The sequence below is a fragment of the Schistocerca cancellata genome, chromosome 1 (assembly GCF_023864275.1).
Source record: "Schistocerca cancellata isolate TAMUIC-IGC-003103 chromosome 1, iqSchCanc2.1, whole genome shotgun sequence".
Taxonomy (NCBI): Eukaryota; Metazoa; Arthropoda; class Insecta; order Orthoptera; family Acrididae; genus Schistocerca; species Schistocerca cancellata.
Window position 1 is genome coordinate 162,559,063 of NC_064626.1, and position 15,666 is coordinate 162,574,728.

The following is a 15,666-nucleotide window of genomic DNA, read 5'->3' on the forward strand; positions in this document are numbered from 1 at the left end:
GTAGTGTTTATGGCTTAGAACTTTGCAACTTTATATTATGTACCACATGTTTACTCACTATTAATTTACCAAATACAGCTTTATAAACCTAATGTTGTCTTTGCACACAAAAATAATTTGCATGAGAGGTCTTAAACATAATCTACACTGTATTTGTCGATACTTTGCATCTGCCTTTTTTATTTTGACTGTATCCAATTAAAAACTGTACCGTGCTCACACAGCGATATGTTTTTCAGACATATGCGCAGTAGTCGCTTTTTGATCTGACACCGTTTTCACACCAGCCTAATGAAATATGACATTAAATAATTATTACGAAAAGGTAATAAAAACTGGGGGTTAAATTAATTAAATGTGGTCTTTGGCTGCAGAATATTTTGGAGAGTAGACTGGAAAATGTAGTTTGGTGGATTAAAATACCGTGTGTTGCAATCGGGCCTGAATGTTCTCCAGCAGCAGTGAGCAATTTAATCAGATGTAGCTGCCGTGTTGTAAAGTGTTCTCTTGTTGACGGACTAGTTCAGTTTGCCACGTGAGTGTTTTCAGGCCTTGCACTGGTCGTTTATATGACATTCAAGTGGACGATAGGCGAGATGGACGATATTATTGCATATTAGCAGATCCCTACTACCTACTTCACAACAGATGGCACGACGAGGCCATATGCTGCGAGCAGCAGTCAGTATACGCGCATTGTGCTCTGTTCTCTGTGCGCCAGACTGTCGGCACTCTTGATATACGAGGTGCATTCAAGTTCTAAGGCCTCTGATTTTTTTTCTCCGTACTGGAAAAAGATAGAAACATGCCCATTGTTTTAAAATGGGGCCGCGTTCATTGTCAATACGTCCCAGAGATGGCAGCACCGTACAGCAGATGGAATTTTACCGCCAGCGGCGAGAATGAGAACTGTTTTAAATACTTAAAATGGCGACGTTTTCCTTACTTGAACAGCGTGCAATCATTCGTTTTCTGAATTTGCGTGGTGTGAAACCAATTGAAATTCATCGACAGTTGAAGGAGACATGTGGTGATGGAGTTATGGATGAGTCGAAAGTGCATTCGTGGGTGCGACAGTTTAATGAAGGCAGAACATCGTGTGACAACAAACCGAAACAACCTCGGGCTCGCACAAGCCGGTCTGGCGGCATGATTGAGAAAGTGGAGAGAATTGTTTTGGGGGATCGTCGAATGACTGTTGAACAGATCGCCTCCAGAGTTGGCATTTCTGTGGGTTCTGTGCACACAATCCTGCATGACGAGCTGATAATGCGAAAACTGTCATCCAGGTGGGTGCCACGAATGCTGACGGACGACCACACGGCTGCCCGTGTGGCATGTTGCCAAGCAATGTTGACGCGCAACGACAGCATGAATGGGACTTTCTTTTCGTCGGTTGTGACAATGCATGAGACGTGGATGCCATTTTTCAATCCAGAAACAAAGCGCCAGTCAGCTCAATGGAAGCACACAGATTCACCGCCACCAAAAAAATTTCGGGTAACCGCCAGTGCTGAAAAAATGATGGTGCCCATGTTCTGGGACAGCGAGGGCGTAATCCTTACCCATTGCGTTCCAAAGGGCACTACGGTAACAGGTGCATCCTACGAAAATGTTTTGATGAACAAATTCCTTCCTGCACTGCAACAAAAACGTCCGCACGTGTGCTGTTTCACCAAGACAACGCACCCGCACATCGAGCTAACGTTACGCAACAGTTTCTTCGTGATAACAACTTTGAAGTGATTCCTCATGCTCCCTACTCACCTGACCTGGCTCCTAGTGACTTTTGGCTTTATCCAACACTGAAAGACACTCTCCGTGGCCGCACATTCACCAGCCGTGCTGCTATTGCCTCAGCGATTTTCCAGTGGTCAAAACAGACTCCTAAAGAAGCCTTCGCCGCTGCCATGGAATCATTGCGTTAGCGTTGTGAAAAATGTGTACGTCTACAGGGCGATTACGTCGAGAAGTAACGCCAGTTTCATCGATTTCGGGTGAGTAGTTAATTAGAAAAAAAAATCGGAGGCCTTAGAACTTGAATGCACCTCGTACCTCGGCCCCTTTACTGCGCGAGGACTTTCGAGGAAGTTTTCCCGCCCTTATTTGCGACATTACTGCCAATTCAAATAGTGAGCTGCCGATGTCGCAATTCATGGGATGAAAGTAGGAGTGTGGGATGGGTTAGTCAGGTGACTACCAGGTCTGGCTATCCACACTTATTATGCTTAATTGGCTGGTTAAATACTGGTACTGCGAGGATAAGCCATTTTTAACTAATAATTTCCCATGAACGTATTCGCTATATACCGCCTATTCACTTCTCGAGTTGGCAGTATCCTCTTCATTTTTATATTTACGCTGTCTCTTTTTAAAAGAGAGGGCGGCAGCCGTTGTCTCTCACGCCCGCTTTGCAATTGAGTGCTGCAAAGTGTTACACCATGAATCACGAATATAGTATTTATCTAAGTTTGTGTAGATGTTCACCACGTAACGGGTATTGACGCTCGGGCAGGGTGACAGGTATTGTGCTGCGGTGGCAATTTACAATGCTTATGATTTTTTTTAATGAATTGGTTATAACTACCTATTCGTGCCTCCAACTGGCAATACCCATTTAATTTTTATATTTACGTTACGTCCTATAAAAGAGAAAACCACAGCTGCAGTCCTAAGCACCCGTTTTAGTAATGAAGTGCTACAACTCGAACAGTGGGAAAGAACTGTTCACACTAGCGTTATGTAAGCCATAACCTCTAAAAGTGCGATATATTTTCCCAGAACCCTCGTAATAAACAGTAGTTGGTCGTTTGCCTTCCCTACAACTGGCCTTCAGTGCTCGTTCCACTTCATGCCGTTCCGCAACGTTTCGCCTACATATTTAACAGACGTGACCGAATCAAGCAACACACTAGTAACATTGTTTTCGAACTTCAGAGGAAACTTTCCTTTATGTATTCACATTACCATATTTAAACAAACCATTTCTCGCATCATTTAAAAATTGTCAGTCATCCTCACTCAAAAACGACGCTTCTCCTTACACTTGAGCACAACCAGCAAACAGCAGAGATTGCTGCTCATCATGTAGATAGTTTATGCAGATGGCATCTCATCACAGATCAGCAAACAATTCAGATTGCTACCCATCTTATCGATTGATTGTTTATACAGATAGAGAACAGGAACAGTGTTATCACAGTTCACTGGGTCACTGCTGACGTTACTTTAATCTCTAATTGACACTCGTCGTCCAGGACAGTGTAATGGATTCTACTGGTCAAAAAGTCTTCAAGACATTTCGTATTTGAGAACCTATTCCTATTGCTCGGACCTTTCTTGCCGGTATACATTGTAGTACATTGTTGAGCAATATACGGGAAGACGGGCTGAACCAGAACTCCAACAACAAACTTTCAGAGGTTGTTGAAGGACACCTTCTGAGTATTTTCGTATGAGGTTCAAAAATGGCTCTGAGCACTATGGGACTTAACATCTATGGTCATCAGTCCCCTAGAACTTAGAACTACTTAAACCTAACTAACCTAAGGACAGCACACACCACCCAGCCATCACGAGGCAGAGAAAATCCCTGACCCCGCCGGGAATCGAACCCGGGAACCCGGGTGTGGGAAGCGAGAACGCTACCGCACGACCACGAGATGCGGGCTTTTCGTATGAGGGAGCCACGGTCTCCAGCGGCTGCATGTCATTTGGTTTCTATAAATGTGTTGCATTGAAAATAGTGCACAACAGTGCGACCGTCGATGGTGTATGCTTTGTGTCTTGTTTGGAAATAAATTTGTTCCGTTAACCCACGGTACTTCCCGTTGACGACACAGTGTTATGCTGCGTTCATCAAAGAATAACCTTGATGAAAAAAATTACACTATGTGTTCTCCCACGTTCGCCGGAATCTCACTGGATTTCGTTTCACACACAGCAGAAGCCGAGCTGTGTCGAATACAACCGAGTTCGATAATAAAGATACGTTTTACGCTACTCGTTAAGCGCACATCGACTAGGCGATAACAAGGGACAACAGCTTTACCGGCGCGTTTAACTGGACAGCACTGGCTAGCCATCTGATTCAACTAACCAGTAGTAATGTAAACAGTTGCAGTTGAAACGTAAAAATCGTCGACCAGAGAAAAAAAAAATTATTATAGCTTCGAACGTCATGTAATTTTCAAAGAGAATGGAATAACAACGCATATCAAAACTCTGGCAATAAGATTCCTAGGGGCCAGATAGAAAACATACAGGAGTCCAAAAAGTATTCGTCTAGTAGTAATTGAAAAAAAAAACTTAGTATAAGTCACGTGAAAGGAACATAAAATCATAAAATGTGAACATCCAGTCATATACAACGAATCTTAGTAAGTCATTTTTGTTGATGAACAACGGAATAAATACATCCATAGCGATAACACATTTGACAAAATGGAGAATTTATTCAAGGGCTACTTCAAAAAGTATTTGTCCACTCATTTTTTTTAATTTACAATCTGAAAATATGATTTCAGTTACAAAAACTGATATTTAGTGGGTTTTCCCTTTGTAGCGATTACTGCTTGTAGTCTTCTGGGCATCGACTTGACCAAGTTTGCCGTCAGAGAGGCTGGAATTTTGTCCCATTCGTCTTGAAGTGCTTCTCTTAGGTCTCTCTTGTTAGAAATGTGTCTTCTCCTGATGCTTTCCAATACTTTCCAAAGGTGTTCAATAGGATTAATGTCTGGGCTCTGAGGAGGAGTGTTAAGTTGTTTTGGGGTATTGTACAGGAGCCACAGCCTTGTATTAAGAGTCGTATGCTTTGGGTCGTTATCTTGTTGAAAAATGTAATTTCCTTGCATACCTAATTTTTCGGCGCTAGGATCCAGATTGTCCTTTAAAATGTTGGTATACATATTGTGATCCATTGTACCTTCTATGAAATGTAATTTTCCAACACTTGCAGCACTCATACAGCCCCACACCATTAGGGTGTTGGCACAAGATTGCGTGGCAGCATCTCCGCATTCTTCTTACGCCACACCATTCGCTTGCCATCCGACCCGAATACGTTGTATTTACTCACATCAGAAAATATTACTCTATTTCAGAAGTTTTCCTTTTTGAATCTATGTTCCATCGCAAAATGAAGACGTTTCTTTCGATTCTGCTCACTGATCCAAAATTTCTTGCGCGCTACCCGGCCATGATACCCATACGTTCTGGAGGTATTTCTGGGGGCTCATACCTTCTTTCCGCTAGACTAACTCCCCAGCCAACTTAGGAGCGCTGATTTTAGGTTTCTTCTTCATTTTCCTCATGATAAATCTCACGTCTGCATCAGTCAAAGTGTGAGGGCGTCCGGTACGTGGTTGGTTTCTTAATCATTTTTTTGCGCAAAATTGATCTATCATCGACTGAACTGTCGATGTAGGTCCACAGACTACTTTAGCATCTCGTAAGAAGATTTGCACTCATTATGTAAGCGCAGAATAAGTTTCCTTTCGATCAGCATAGCCTCACTACGCTTACGGTCCGTGGCGCTAATTGCACTGTGCCCGCATCTCGTGGTCGTGCGGTAGCGTTCTCGCTTCCCACGCCCGGGTTCCCGGGTTCGATTCCCGGCGGGGTCAGGGATTTTCTCTGCCTCGTGATGGCTGGGTGTTGTGTGCTGTCCTTAGGTTAGTTAGGTTTAAGTAGTTCTAAGTTCTAGGGGACTGATGACCATAGATGTTGAGTCCCATAGTGCTCAGAGCCATTTGAACCAACTAATTGCACTGTGTCGGCGCCGTCCAGAACCACAGCAGGCGATAGAGTGGGGCCGCGCACGGTTGACTCTGGTGTGTGCCGGCGGTCAGCGTTTTAGTTTAATCACTCCGCGTAGAATATCGGCATGTTCAGATGGTGGAAGAATACTTTATGAACTTGCTCTTGTATTACATTTTCTATTTTGTTGACCTTGTTGTCGATTTGGATGTATTTCTTTCCTTGCTGTCCAACAAAAATGACTTACCGAGGTACTTCTTACATGACTGGCTCTTTATATTTTGTATACATTTCTTTTCATGTTACAGAGATGGACACAGAAGAGGGCGAAGGAGGAAAGAGAGGTGGAAGAAGAAGATGGCCTAACAGAACGAATACAAGTAAATACATAGCTGGGCAATTACGAGTACTTAGCTATAATAAGAATATAAAAGCTGCCTTTCGGCGTGCATTCGTGGTTTGAAGAATATCACATGCGAAAAGGGGCGAACTGTGCAGGTTTTTTTTTTCAAAACATTCACCTGATTTACAGGTGAATATAGAAACTTGGGGTGAATTTTAGCTTACATATCGAAACTGAAAATATAGCTTGGCTCTATGTTGTAAACTGCCGCTTCATATGGCCGGTGGTATCGCTTTCTCTAGCCAGCTAGCTCGCTCGCTTGTTGATAACCCAATGTGCGTAGAGCGATGTCGATAACACGGCACAAAAGACTTTACCCGCTCTCCATTTCAACACGTATAAGTTGGTTACAAATGAGCGGCGCGATTTTCGTCGAGAATAAAGCAGTGCAGTTCATACATCTCAAACCATTCGACGATGGCGTCAGCAGTTTCAACACATTGGCTGTTACAAATGGGAAATCTAGGATTCGTCCCATTGTACATGCTCAACGCGAAGAGCGTGTTCAACACTTCTTTAGACGTAGTCTGCAGAACTCTACTCGTCCTACCTGCCGATAGCTGGCCATACCTCGCGTGTCTGACTAGTGGGTTTTGCCACAACATTTGTGTTTCAAGTCATACAGGATCTTCTCCATGATTGAAGATAATAACTTGGTCTGAACTTTAATTTACGCATAGGATTACAAAGTTTTTAGTTTGAAAAGAACTATCCGATTTTGAGAGTGTATATCGATATTTTTGGTAAATGGCTTCACCGGTCGTAAATATTAAAATCCTTTATCTACAGATATATTTCGGTCACTCTGTGACCATCTTGAGTGAAAAGTATTCGAACCTTGTAGGCCCCTGTCATAATAACACAACATTTTCTATGAGGTGTAATATGTACTGTGATGATTACTTCTTCACTTTTACTGCATGCAATAATTTTTCAATTTACAATTTGCAACCTTAGCAATTTCAGTGAGCTTCAGCGCTGTACGTTGGATCGGCAGCTGCTGAGGTTACGATAGGCTCTTCTGTAAATTAAAAACATTTTATACGTTTGTTTGCGTTTGCAGTCAGCTCAAGACGGATAACCTATAGTAACAGATAAAAAAATGTTGTATGCAGTAAAAGTGAAGATATTTGGTGGAAGTAATCATTGAAGTACATGTTACACCTTGTAGAAAATGTTGTGCTAGTACGATACGGCCCTACAAGGTTCGAATAATTTGCACTGAAGATGGTCACATAGTGATCGAAATCGACTTGTAAATAAGGGATTTCAATGTTTACGACCGATGCTGCCATTTATCCAAAATATATCGTCAAATATTTAACACATTAACTCATTTGTAATCAGACGTTTGAAGCTGTTTTATACATGAATGTTCGATTCTTTAAAGAGTTGGGAGTTTGTTGGCGCAGGATTAACGTGCATTTTTCGTTTTATTTTCGTTTGCTTTTTTTTCAGCCTCTTGGGACTTTGCGCTGTTCGACAAATTCATGTCAGCAGCGAGCTAATAAAAATTTGACTTGTGAAGAGGCACAAAATTTTATATTACATACGTAAAAGGGGATCAGGGTTAAACGCCTTGTCGACGATGAGGCCATCAGAGACAGAGCAAGAGCTCGGATTGTGTGAGAAAGACGGTAATGCTGTTTTCTAGGGCACCATTCCGGCATTCGCAGTACGCGATTTAGATAAATTGCGGAAAACCTGTATCCGTATATCTAAACCACTCTTCCCGAGTATGACTTCCCAGGATCACTATGCCATCTCGCTCGCTACCGAGCGAGGATAATGGCAATTAGGTCAGAACTGTAAGCTGGTGACTTAAATGAGACTCAAAACTGACGGTATGGACATTAAAAAATTGTGAAGATTTTTGTGGTTACTCTGCGGGTAAGGAACAGGAGTCAGGTAATTATTGACATAGATGGCAGAGTGAACATCAAGTTCGTACATTTACGACACGCTTCCCCCGGATTGCAGTGTTCACCATGCGAACACAGGAAGCCGAGTTGTACCCCACACCGCTACTGCTAGCGTTTTGCAGCAGGTGAAAGCTACTATCCGGTAGTGGTAATGTTGGAACCGCAGGCGTGACCTCAAGATAACAGCTGAGCTAACGCACATTTTTATCCAGGGTAGCGAGACCGTGAACCGAAACGAGAGCTTCCCGGATGTGAGTTCAGAGCCTCACTGACACAACGGAGCACTGGATCCCCGAATTTAGAGAACAAATTCTCCCGCTGTTGCTTCCCATCGTTACGTAAACAGACTTTCTGAGACCTGTTACCTGGCATTGTTTACGCAGGAGGGCTTAAACGTACACACAGGGTATTTGCAGAATGGTTGGATAAGGCGGTGGAAACACAGCAGATCTTGCAAAAGCAAAGCTGTAACCTTTGTAAATATGAAGTTACTGAGCAACAGAGCACATTCATTTCGTTTTCTTCTGTCATTCGACTAATATTCCCAGAGTATCAAATGTGTTATTAGCTTGGATCTTATGTTAAAGAGCACCTTCTAAAAATCCAAGAAAGCTAAAAACAGTGTTGCCAAGAATCGAATTAGGGTCCCGTTACAATTTAAAAATTCGTAGCAGCAGCACTTAGCGGAGTACTCATATTTGAGAAATATAGTAAGTTCGAAAATAGGAAATCAGCGTCGGGAATAACACGTTGTATCAACTGAACGAATCGGAAGGCAGTTACCAGCGATAATTTTCGGCGCATCAGCAATGGCCGTCCATTACTCCGTCGCCGTACACGCTGGCCTAGTAAAGCGCATTTCACCTCCTCTCAAATACGTGGACATGCTTTAGAGCTGCAGCAAACATGCTCTATCATTTCGCGAAAAATGAGTCACACGTCGTCCCAAGAAGCTGCGAACAAGAAGTGGGCAATGTTGACGCTGAATCGCCACACGCAGCCAGCTCAGAGTCTGAAGTACAAGGACAGCTTCTTAGTAATCAAAGAAGAAGTGTTTGTTGCACAAGAAGACGAAGTCTCCTAAGCAATAGACAGCACCATTCATGCAGCAGTATTTCTCGGCCATTGCCTGCAGACATTGCGTTGACGGTATGTAACAGTGTGCCAGACCAGAATTAAAATCCTGGTTCCTCCGCCTCCTCCGCATCCCTCCCATTTAGGCGCAGTGCACTATCAATTGTGCAGTTTGTAGCGGTCTGGTGGCAACAGCTGAGAATGTAGTTGGCAACAGCTGAGAATGTAGTTCGAAACCTGATCAGCACAGAATTTTAACTAGTCATATGTAGTCAACATGTTAATCTTTTTATATCAGTGGTGCCTCCCTCTCCCTCCTCCCCCTCCCACGCACATACCCACAAACACGACTTCTCCCGTGACAAGCTCTGTATGTCAGGACAGCATTTGTACTTAACGTCCTCAATTATTTGTTGAATACATTCGAGCCTCTGTTTTCATCTACAATCGTTGCCTCCTTTGATTCTCTCAAGTGCCACGGAAATTATTCCTTGATGTCCTAACACGAACCGTATCATCCCGTTCCTTCTTCTACATAACGTTATCCACATATTCTATGCTCAACGATTCTGCGAAGGACGGTCTCATTTCTTATCTTGGATTGTCTGCTCAATGTTCAGCATCTTTCTGTAAAATCCCAGCCCGCATCTCGTGATCGTGCGGTAGCGTTCTCGCTTCCCACGCCCGGGTTCGATTCCCGGCGGGGTGAGGGATTTTCTCTACCTCGTGATGGCTGGGTGTTGTGTGCTGTCCTTAGGTTAGTTAGGTTTAAGTAGTTCTAGGTTCTAGGGGACTGATGACCATAGATGTTAAGTCCCATAGTGCTCAGAGCCATTTTTTTTTTTTGTAAAATCCCATCTCATAATTTTTTCCGGTTTTCCCACAGTGCATGATTCACTTCTGTATCATAAGGCTTTTGATACCAGCAGACGTCTTTTTGCAAGGAATACCCTCTTTCGCTTTGCTTATCTGGTTGTTAACAGGTGTACAACTTTCCTTCCGCCGTTTGCCGGTAGGTGGCAACAACGGTAAGCAGCGGTCGAAAGAAACAGATCGCAGACGTCAGGCAGTTAGCTTGGACCTCGGTCAACATAACCTCATTCAAATATTAATCGATTTGTGTCTGCATCATAAAGCTGTTCTTGATTGAAAAGTCAGTTTACGAGTCTAATTCTCTTCATTTTCGGGAGGTGTCACTGTTTTGTTTCATTATGAAGAAAACAGCGGCTGAGCCTCATCGTATGCTCTCAAGTACGTATGGTAAGAACGCTGTCAGTGAAACAACGTGTCGTGAGTGGTTTCAACGCTTCAAGAACGGCGATTTTAACGTCGTAGACCGGCATAGTGGTGGAAGAGAGATGCAGAATTGGAGCATTGCTGAGTGAAGGATCGCTTCAAACCCAAGAAGAATTGGCACGATTAGTGGGAGTGACCCAGGAAGCCATTTCAAGACATCTCAAGGCTATGGGCATGATTCAGAAAGAAGGAACTCGGGTCCCGTGTGAGCTGAAACCAAGAGACTTTGAACGGCGTTTGCGTGTTTGTGAACAGTTGCTTCAGAGGCAAAAAGGAAGGGATTTCTGCATTGCATTGCGACCGGGGACGAAAAATGGGTTCATTACTATAACCCTAAACGCAAAAAATCATGGGGATATCCTGGCCATGCTTCCACGTCGACAGCCAAACCGAATATTCACGGCTTCAAGATCATGCTCTGCATCTGGTGGGACCAGCTCGGCGTCGTGTACTATGAGGTGTTAAAACTAAGTGAAACAATCACAGGTGCTCGTTATCGAACGTAATTAATGCGTTTGAGCACGCATTAAAAGACAAACGGCCGCAATACAGCGAGAGGCACGATAAAGTGATTTTGCAGCACAACGCTCGACGCCACGTTGCAAAAGAAGTCAAAACGTACTTGGAAATGTTAAAATGGGAAGTTCTACCCCACCCGCCGTATTCTCCAGACATCAATGTTTAGATCAATGGCGCATGGCCTGGCTGACCAACACTTCCGATCACATTAAGAAGTCACAAATTGGATCGATTCGTGGATCGCTTCAAAGGATGAACATTTTTTTCGACGCGGGATTTGTACACTGCCCGAAAGATGGGAGAAATTAGTGGCCAGCGATGGAAAACACTTTGACTGATACATGTGTAACCAGTTTGTTTCATTAAAGCCTCAAATGTTGGGGAAAAAACGGCGGGAGCACAGTTGTACACCTTGTATCTTTCTTGCTTCAACCGTCATGCATTTTTTCCTTCCAAGGTAGCAGAATTCTTGCACTTCGTCTATTACGAGGTTCCCAGTTATTATGTTAACTCTGTCGCTAATCTCATTGGTTTACTCTTCATTCCTTTCGTCTTCCTTTAGTTTATTCTGGGTCTATACTGCGCACTCAGTAGGACTACACTGCTCATCACATTCAACAGGTCCTGTAGCTCTTCCTCACATTCACTGAGGGTAGCAATGTCATTAGTGAATCTTATCATTAATATATTTTCGCACTGAAAGTCAATCGCACATTTGAAACTTTCTTTCATTCCCGTCATTGTTTCTTCGATGTAGGAGCGAAAGACTACATCTCTGCTTTATGCCCTTTTTAATTCGAGCACTTTTTGTTATGGCTCCCTGTCGGAGGTTCGACTCCTCACTCGGACATGGGTGTGTGTGTTGTCCTTAGCGTACGTTAGTTTAAAGTTAGATTAAGTACAGGGCTATTACAAATGATTGAAGCGATTTCATAAATTCACTGTAGCTCCATTCATTGACATATGGTCACGACACACTACAGATACGTAGAAAAACTCATAAAGTTTTGTTCGGCTGAAGCCGCACTTCGGGTTTCTGCCGCCAGAGCGCTCGAGAGCGCAGTGAGGCAAAATGGCGACAGGAGCCGAGAAAGCGTATGTCGTGCTTGAAATGCACTCACATCAGTCAGTCATAACAGTGCAACGACACTTCAGGACGAAGTTCAACAAAGATCCACCAACTGCTAACTCCATTCGGCGATGGTATGCGCAGTTTGAAGCTTCTGGATGCCTCTGTAAGGGGAAATCAACGGGTCGGCCTGCAGTGAGCGAAGAAACGGTTGAACGCGTGCGGGCAAGTTTCACGCGTAGCCCGCGGAAGTCGACGAATAAAGCAAGCAGGGAGCTAAACGTACCACAGCCGACGGTTTGGAAAATCTTACGGAAAAGGCTAAAGCAGAAGCCTTACCGTTTACAATTGCTACAAGCCCTGACACCCGATGACAAAGTCAAACGCTTTGAATTTTCGGCGCGGTTGCAACGGCTCGTGGAAGAGGATGCGTTCAGTGCGAAACATGTTTTCAGTGATGAAGCAACATTTTTTCTTAATGGTGAAGTGAACAGACACAATGTGCGAATCTGGGCGGTAGAGAATCCCCACGCATTCGTGCAGCAAATTCGCAATTCACCAAAAGTTAACGTGTTTTATGCAATCTCACGGTTTAAAGTTTACGGCCCCTTTTTCTTCTGCCGAAAAAAACGTTACAGGACACGTGTATCTGGACATGCTGGAAAATTGGCTCATGCCACAACTGGAGACCGACAGCGCCGACTTCATCTTTCAACAGGATGGTGCTCCACCGCACTTCCATCATGATGTTCAGCATTTCTTAAACAGGAGATTGAAAAACCGATGGGTCGGTCGTGGTGGAGATCATGATCAGCAATTCATGTCATGGCCTCCACGTTCTCCCGACTTAACCCCAAGCGATTTCTTTCTGTGGGGTTATGTGAAAGATTCAATGTTTAAACCTCCTCTACCAAGAAACGTGCCAGAACTGCGAGCTCGCATCAACGATGCTTTCGAACTCATTGATGGGGACATGCTGCGCCGAGTGTGGGAGGAACTTGATTATCGGCTTGATGTCTGCCGAATCACTAAAGGGGCACATATCGAACATTTGTGAATGCTTAAAAAAACTTTTTGAGTTTTTGTATGTGTGTGCAAAGCATTGTGAAAATATCTCAAATAATAAAGTTATTGTAGAGCTGTGAAATCGCTTCAATCATTTGTAATAACCCTGTAGTGTGTAAGCCTAGGGATCGATGACCTCAGCAGTTTGGTCCCATAGGAACTTACCACATGTTTTTTTTTTCTTGTTATCTCCTCCTTATTGTTCCCGCTTGGTTCTTGCACTCGATATACGAGTACTTCACCCATCTATCCTTATGTCTTATACCAATTTTTCTCAGAATTTCAAATATCCTGCACAATTTCACGTTGTTTGACGTTTTTTCTGGTTCGCTAAATCCTGTGAACATGCCTTGATTATCGTTTATGTCAACCACATGTCAGATCTGCCTCTCTGACACCTTTACCTTTCTTAACAAACTCATCGTTTGATAGTGGTTTTAGATAATTTCACGAGCATGTCTCCAGTATTTGGAAGTTATGAACGCGTAAGCGCCTTTGTACTGTTTGAAATTACAAACTCGCCGTGTCATACGAGATGCTGTGTCGCCTGGAGGCTTGCTTGGACTATCTCTGATTTACAAGATGCGCTGGAGACGTTGCGCACTGTTAATCGTGAGGTGCCGAGACTCAGCTGCCGGTAGCATAGGCCGAGTGGTGCGGTTGCGGTTATATTCTGAGGAAGTGGAACACGTTGATTTACTGATTAATTATTTAAGATGAAGAAAGAGATTGAAGCATTTTGAGAAGAACATTTCATTATTATTATTTTGATGAGTAATAGTAATTTAACTAATTTCAGATTTTGTACTTTTTTTGCGGCAGTTTGTAGTTGCACATTCTTGGTTCAAACATCTAAAGACCTGAGTATACGGAAACATAAACAGCCATGCATAATTTTCGATTTGAATTTGGTAGGAGGTATAATTACTGAATATTTAATGTGATTTCTACGAGTTGCATTTTCGAAAAGTTCTCATTTGATGTTAGACACTACATATTTTTTTTCCACTCGATAACTGTTATTTTTCGTGTGTATTGATGTTTGTGAAGCTAAGAAAGATAATTTTTCAATATAGAACCTTTCTGTTCAGAAACCTAATTACATTTGATGTTATAATTTATCCCAAGTCATTGTCCCCATTCAAAGTCCATGCCAAAATATGAGTTATCATTTTTACTTATTCAGATTCATTATGAACAAAAAAAAAAAAAGAGCGAATTGCACCAGGCGCATCTCAGTGCTCAGCAAATGCGACGCGATTTTAAGACAGGAACTAGACAGGCACTTTCAAGTTACTTGCCTGCAGCCAGATTTTTCAACACATTCTCGCAGTCGAATTCCCATGTTCAAAGTTGATGAATTCCTATACACTGCCAACAAGCAGAGCTGTTAGTAAGTACCGACAAACCGCGACAATAATAGAATACGCTATTTTGTCGAAAGTCGACATGTTGAGAAACGCAGCTGTTGTACCAAGGTTAATAATTTATAAAAAAACAGCTACCAGCCACATGTATGGTTTAAAAAGGTTTATTATCTTCAGACCATGACCGGTTTCGGATTTTTCTTTACAAATCCATCTTCAGATGGCAGTTACAAGCATTCTAAGTTGGACCTAGTTTTGTTTTTGTTATTCGTTTGCTGGAGAACTATGTAGTTCTGCCTGACGAAATATTCGTGCGTTTATGTTTTCGAGCGCAAGCTTAATACACTTTTCAATATGCACTATGTGAGTGCTATTCCAGTCAATGGACGTCACTTTCAACCTCATCATCTTAATAACACACGCAGCACACACGAATAACGTTTACAAAACGTGGCCCAGCTTCATATTACAAACGAGAACAATACTCAACATAACATGACACTCCCCTGTTACTGGCCAGTCATGCACCATTGTCCCACCGACGCCGCAGCCTCAAGATATCGAGGCAGCGGCGGCGGAAGCGGCCCAGAAAACCACTACACAGACCCCTGGCAGGTGGAGGGCCCTAAACGCAAACCCAGAAAAACATCAACACAGACAAGCTGAAAGGGTACAGTACCGCCCGACATTGAAAATAGGTACAACATACTTCATTATTTTTGTCAGAACAACACATTTTTTTTGTAAAATAACTCAATTTCAATTAATACAGCGAAGCCGGATACCAGTGTGGGAAAGAATGACAATTTATTTATTTAATTGATCACATGTGCACTCCCACAAAGTAAATCCCTACATCCAGTTTGGTGAGATCAGTGAAATGAATGAATGTATGGTCGTCTGCTAACCACAGATAGTGAATGTGAATATATGATCATCTTTGAGTCGATCCTTTGGCCACCTTTGGTGGGACCAAAGACATGAAATTTACCAGAGCTTTGAGCGCCTGAAATGTGGCTGACCAATAAGGTAGCAAGGTGCTTCTCCCACTTCGACAGAGGTGCGAGAGAACCTGATTACGGCCATGTGTCAGCACTCTGCCGCTGGATCCTGTGCTGTTAACACCTGTTTTAGTTGCGCTCCGTGATGACGAAAGAGTGGAGTCATGGTATGCATGTGGAATATTTAAGAGTA

General features: G+C 43.0%; 1 protein-coding gene across 3 annotated transcripts in view; it reads right to left on the reverse strand.

The window, feature by feature from the left end:
• Nucleotides 1–15,666, reverse strand: part of LOC126167862 (organic cation transporter protein-like) — a 313,728-nt gene that overhangs the window by 134,301 nt on the left and 163,761 nt on the right. The gene's annotated exons all lie outside the window — the stretch shown is intronic.